Source organism: Pteropus alecto, unplaced genomic scaffold, assembly GCF_000325575.1.
Source record: "Pteropus alecto unplaced genomic scaffold, ASM32557v1 scaffold476, whole genome shotgun sequence".
NCBI lineage: Eukaryota > Metazoa > Chordata > Mammalia > Chiroptera > Pteropodidae > Pteropus > Pteropus alecto.
In genome coordinates, this window is record NW_006437767.1 from 35,364 (window position 1) to 41,634 (window position 6,271).

At 35.0% G+C, this 6,271-nt stretch overlaps 1 pseudogene; it reads right to left on the bottom strand.

The window, feature by feature from the left end:
- Positions 1-6,118: 6,118 nt before the first annotated feature.
- On the bottom strand, positions 6,119-6,237 carry LOC112482134 (annotated as a pseudogene).
- Between the last annotated feature and the right edge of the window lie 34 nt (positions 6,238-6,271).

The window sequence follows — 6,271 nt, forward strand, 5'->3', positions numbered from 1 at the left end:
AAACACTGCCTGAGTTAAAGCATTGAAACAAATTTTATTTAATAACTATTGACAGTAGGGGAAAAAGCTGAGTTCCATTTGAATTTGTACAGAGGTAACTGGACATTTAAAGGGACAATGAGGGAGGGGGAGAGCTAGGGCTCAGTAGAGTCAGAGAAGTGAAAAATTACAAAAGGTTGGTCAGTGTAAATGCATTTAAGCAAACTGTGTGTGCTAGCTGGCAGTTATCAAAGTTAAGGGTCTGCTCACAAATACTAGGAGACAGAGGCCCTAGTGTTCTTGATTATTACATTTTAAAGAAATGACTCTCAGGTCCTTTAGAAAGACTTCTGAGTTGTAAAAGATACATATTCACAATTGTAAGCCCCCCCGCTTTTTTTTTAACCAAATCCTCTGATAAAAGTAGGTCAGAACCCTACCATCAGATTAGAAAAAATAGTAAATTCTTGCAGTGTTGAGCTTTCTCAGACAAACATTTTGATGGGGGTTGGAACCAATGGGGAGCCGGGGGTCATCCTAGGAGCATGACAAGTCTCTTAGTGCAGTGGTTTAGACAGAGTTATGTGCTGAGGGTCCTGCAGTTCTCATTAGTCCTTTTCTACAATCTGTCTGCTCCTTCCTATTCTTACTGTTGCTGTTTTTTGTTCCAGCTGTTAGAATATCTAGCCTACGTAATTAAAATAGCCTCCTAAGTGATTTTCCTATAGTGGTAGTTCCAAAGGAGTTGGGAGTGAGTGGAATAAATTTCATCGGTCATCTTACCCCCCAAAAAAACATTCAATGTGAGTAATGTGTGCTCGTTATGTAAAGGCAGCTTTCAAACATATCTTCTAACCCCCAAAACCACCAGCCTTCACCAGCCTAATTGTTCCCTTAAACCACTCTTTTACAACAATTCACTGTCTCCTTGTTGCTGATCTCCCCTCTGCTTCTTCAAATCATCACGTTTCTCTACCCTCTCTCACTGCTTCCATTAAGGTTCATGAGGAACAGAGGAAGAAAGGGAGGAATGGGAAGAGGAAAGGTAGGAGAAAGGAGAAGAGGAAAGAGGAGGAATAAGAGTAGGAGGATGGGAGTGGAACGAAGATATTTGAGAAATATTGAGGAACTAAAGCAAATTAAGAATTAATTCCAAAGAATGATGAATAATACTGTTAGCATAATGCATTCCTATATGGTCTAGAGGTTAAGATTCTGGTTTCCACTCAGGTATCCCTGACTGTTTATATTTGCATTTTCATTAAAGAATCTTACATAGATAAGAGATGAAGGTTGCTTTTTATTTTTTTCAAATTAATTTTTTAAACTTTTTTATATAGGTTCTTTTCAGAAAGCTCTACAGTTATTTGTGTATTCATCCAACAAAGATTTATTGGGCAGCCGGAAACTTTGTTGGACACTAGAGATACAAACAACTTTCTCTTTCAGATCCCACTGCCTATCAGTGCTTCTAACACGTAGCTCCACTACATTCATATACACATAAACATACACACGTGCACGCGCGCGTGCGCACACACACACACACACACACACACACACATCAGTATTCCCTTTGTCCAGATCCTACCCCATATTTTTTTCTTTTTCTTTTTTAAGGTTTTTATTAAAACATAGCTAGCATACAATATTTTTAAAATCATCCATCTCAGCAAGACAAAGTAGTATAGATCCCTAAGATCCAATAAGATATGTTTCTTTTTATTCTTTAAATTCATTTTTGTCACCTTTATCTTCAGCCACATCTGTGGGCCTCCAGTTCCCAATTTGTCCTTCTTAACTTCCCACCCTTCCCTCCTTTATCTGTTCCCATAGCTATCACTGCTACTAACCAGAATCCCATGAGCTTATTCCTACATTCTGCTGGCAGCTTTTCCCTCCTCATTCCTACCAATTTGCTTGAAATATCAGGAAATGATCTTCCAGTTAATTAGACTTAAGTATTTAATGAATAACAGTCTAATGGAGAGACTTACAGTTTCCTGCTCAGCATTTAAGGAGCTTAGAAGTTGCCACTCCATACTAACAACAGGTACTGGCGGCAGAAGGGGAAAAGTAACGATTTTGAAATAAACCACATTTTCTTTTTTTCTTAACAAGGTCTACCCTCAGGAGAAATTATTTTATATAATACACTTGAAACGTATTTGATTATATTAATCAATAATAAAAAGAAAAAAACTACACCTAAGCATATCATTTCAAATTACAGAACATCAAAGATAAAGAAAAAATCTTGAAAGAAGCCAGGGAGAAAAACCAACACCTTATCTATAGAGGGACAAAGATAAATATTACAGCTTACATTTCCTCAGAAGCCATGAGGAATGAAATATTTAAAATATTAAGAGAAAAAAAATACCAACCTAGAACTCTGTACTCTATAAAATTATCCTTTAAAAATTAAGGAGAAATAAAGACTTTTAAGGCAAATAAAAATTGAGGGAATTTGTGGCCAGTAGATCTGTATTACAAAAAAATGTTAAATGATCTTCGGAGAAAAGGAAAATGATATAGGTCATGAATTCAGATCTAGATGAAAAAAGGAAGAGCATTAGAGAAGGAATAAGTGAAAATTTATTTTTTTCTTTCTTATTGATTTAATAGATAAGTTTGTTTAAAATAATAACAGAAGCAATATATTTGATGATTATAGCTTATATATAAGGTAAATAATGGCAATTATATAAAGGATAGCAGGGAAAATTGGGATTATTTTGTTATTATAAGGTACTTGCACCATCTTATAATATACTTATTATAAGATGAAGTAGTATAATATTATTTAAAAGCAAACTTGGGTTAATTTTAAGTGCATGTTGCATACTTTATGGAAACCACTAAAATTAATTTTAAAAGAAGTAAACTAATATTCAGAGAAGGGAGAAAAAATGGAATGAATTAAAACCACAAAAGACAGAAGTACTGGAAGACAAAAATAGAAAAAAGGAACAAGGGAAATAAATAGAAACTAAAAATTATGATAGATCTTAATTCAAATATATCAATGATCATTTTAAATTTCAGAGTGGATCAAAAGACAAGATCCAAATACATGTTGTTGTATGGGAGGAAAAATTTTCCTTGACCATTTTGGCAACTTTGGCTGGATCTAAAAGCTAAACTGACAAAAATGGATTAACAGGAAAAAATCATGCAATTTAAAAAATATAAGTCAATTGTGACACAGGAGCCTTCATAAGGAAATGAAGACCCAAAGGAACAGACCTGTGTATTTTTATGCAAGCTTTGATGAAGAATGTACAGTCATGTAGAAATATGACAGGTTGAGGAATATAAGTGAAGTAAAACTGGGGAAACTTAGGAAGTACTGTTTGTTAGCATTCTTCTTGCCATCTCTTTGTCCTCAGCGATAAGGATGCCCCTTTCCTCTGGGTACAGGTAGGGCACCACTCACAGTAGAGATTTATGATCTCTTTATGGGAAGAAGGTGGAAGGGAAGTCAGAGTGACTTTCTTGCTTTTGTTGTTTTCTCATATTCTTTCAAGTTAAAATATTCAATATGTCAAGGTGCCACATTTTGGGGTAGTATGTCCTGAACTCCATTATTATGTACAAGACACACTTTAAATATAAAGACACATATAGATTAAAAGTAAAAGGATGAAGATGTGCAATGCTAACATTAATAAAAACAACTACATTATTCATTTTATTTATTTTTTAAAATTTATTCTTATTACGGTGATATTGGTTAACAAAATCCAGTAAGTTTCAGGTGTACAGTTCAACAGTAAGGCATACATATTGAATTGTGTGTTCACCACCCATAGTTAGATTTCTTCGTGTCACCACATATTTGACCCTTTTTACCCCATCTACATCACCTCACATCCCTACCCTCTGGTAACCATGAGTCTATTGTCCGTGTCCATGAGTCTCTTTGTTTGTCCTATTTGTTGCTTTTAGATTTATATCCCACATATAAGTGATATCATGTGGTTTTAACTTTTTTCTGTCAGACTTATTTTGCTTAGCATGATTATCTCAATATCCATCCATGTTGTTGCAAATAGCAGTATTTCATCTCTTCTTATGGCTGAGTAATATTCCATTGTATATACCACAGGTTCTTTAGCTAATCATCTATCATAGGACATTTTGGTAGCTTCCATGTCCTGGCCACCGAGAATAATGCTGCTATGAACATCAATGTGCAAATAACTTTTTTGATATATGTTTTCAAGTCTGCGGGGTAAATACCCAGTAGAGGGATTGCTGGATCATATGGTAGATCAATTCTACCATTTTGAGGACCCTCCTTACTGTTTTCCATGGTGGCTGTACCAATTTTCAGTCCCACCAACAGTGTATGAGGGTTCCTTTTTCTCCGCATCCTCTCCAACATATGTTTTTACATGTCATGTTGATAACAGCTATTTTAACAGGTATGAGGTGGTATCTCATTGTGGTTTTGATTTGAATCCATTTCCCTAACAGCTAGCAATGATGAGCATCCTTTCATATGTTGGTTGGCCATTTGTATGTCTTCTTGGAGGAAGTGTCTGTTCAGGTCCTCTGCCCAGTGTTTGATTGAATTGTTTGATTTTTGTTGTTGTTGTTATTGAGTTGTATGAGTTCTTTGTATATTTTGGATATTAGGTCCTTACCGGAGAGTTCCTTGCAAATAGCTTTTCTCTTTCAGATGGTTATCTCTTTACCTTGTTGATGTTTCTTTTGCTGTGCAGAAGCTTTGATGTAGTCCCATTCATTTATTTTTGCTTTGACTTCCTTTGCCTTTGAGGTCAAATTCATAAAATCCTCTTTAAGTCCAAGGTCCATGAATTTAGTCCCTATGTTTCCTTCTATGCGATTTATTGTTTCAGGTCTTATATTCAGGTCCTTAATCCATTTCGACTTAATTTTGGTGTTTGGTGATAGACAATGGTCTAGTTTCATTCTTTTGGAGGTGGCTTTCCAGTTTTCCCAGCACCATTTATTGAAGAGACTTTCTATTCTTCACTGTATGTTTTTGGCTCTTTTGTTGAAAATTCTTTACCATATAAACATGGATTTACTTCTGGACTATTGATTCTGTTCCACTGGTCTCTGTGTCTGTATTTCTGCCAATATCATGCTGTTTTGATTATTGTCGACTTTGGGTATAATATGAAGTTGGGCATAGAGATGCCTCCAGCCTTGTACTTTTTTCTCAGGATGGCTTTGGTGGTTTAGGGTCTTTTGCGCTTCCATACAAATCTAATGAATTTTTTTTTCCCTATTTCTTTAAAAAATGTCAATGGGATTTTTTTAAATGTGATACATACTTTTATTCAACATCTTTAAAATATTAGGTAGGTGGTGAAAAATACTGTTTTGGTTTCTGTACTTAGCGCCAAGCATAAGAGCACTCAAGAAAATTGACATGAAAATTTCTAATTTTAATATCTAAAATTGATGAGTAAAAATGTTATTTGGAGAAGGATTGATATGTATTAACAATGATGCTAAATTTTTTAACATGTGTACAATTGCTATATTTTTATGCCTGTATTTTAAAAAAAGTGGTAATATTTACTTTTATTAAGGCAAACATCAATTCATGTATTCAACAAATTTTTAAAAATATATTTTAATTTTATTTTATTAGTTTCAAATATAGAGTACATTGGTTAGACATTTATATAGTTTATAAAATGGAACCCCTAATCGCTCCTTCTCGCCTCTGGTTTTTCACCTAGCCAATATATTAATGGTAATTATTTCCCTATGCTGTGTACCCCATCACTGTGGCCATCTATCAACTACTAATTTGTACTTCTTTAAACCTTCACCCCATTTTCCCAGCTCCCAACACCCCCATCCCTTCTTTCTCTCAATAAATTGTCCTCTATACTTGTGAGTCAGTTTTTGAATAGTTTGTTCTTTTGATTCCTTAGATTCTGCATGAAAGTGAAACCATGTGGTGTTTATCTTTCTCTGACTTATTTCACTCAGCATAATAACCTCTAGGTCCATCCATGTCATTGCAAATGGTAGGATTTCATTTTTTTGTTTGTTTGTTTTAAGTGAGGCAATCCTTACAGAATGCAAGGACCTTGACCTCACAGATTGCAAGGACCTTGTCAGCTTACAATCCCTTATTTTTTATTTTTTACCCCTACAGCACCTGGTCTTCCTAGGTGGTCTCCCATCCAAATACTAACCAGCCCCGACCCTGCTTAGCCTCTGAGATCAGACGGTATCGGGCTTGTTCAGGGTAGCATGGCCGTAGACAAAAATGGCATTTTAAAAGAGACTAAAGTTGATA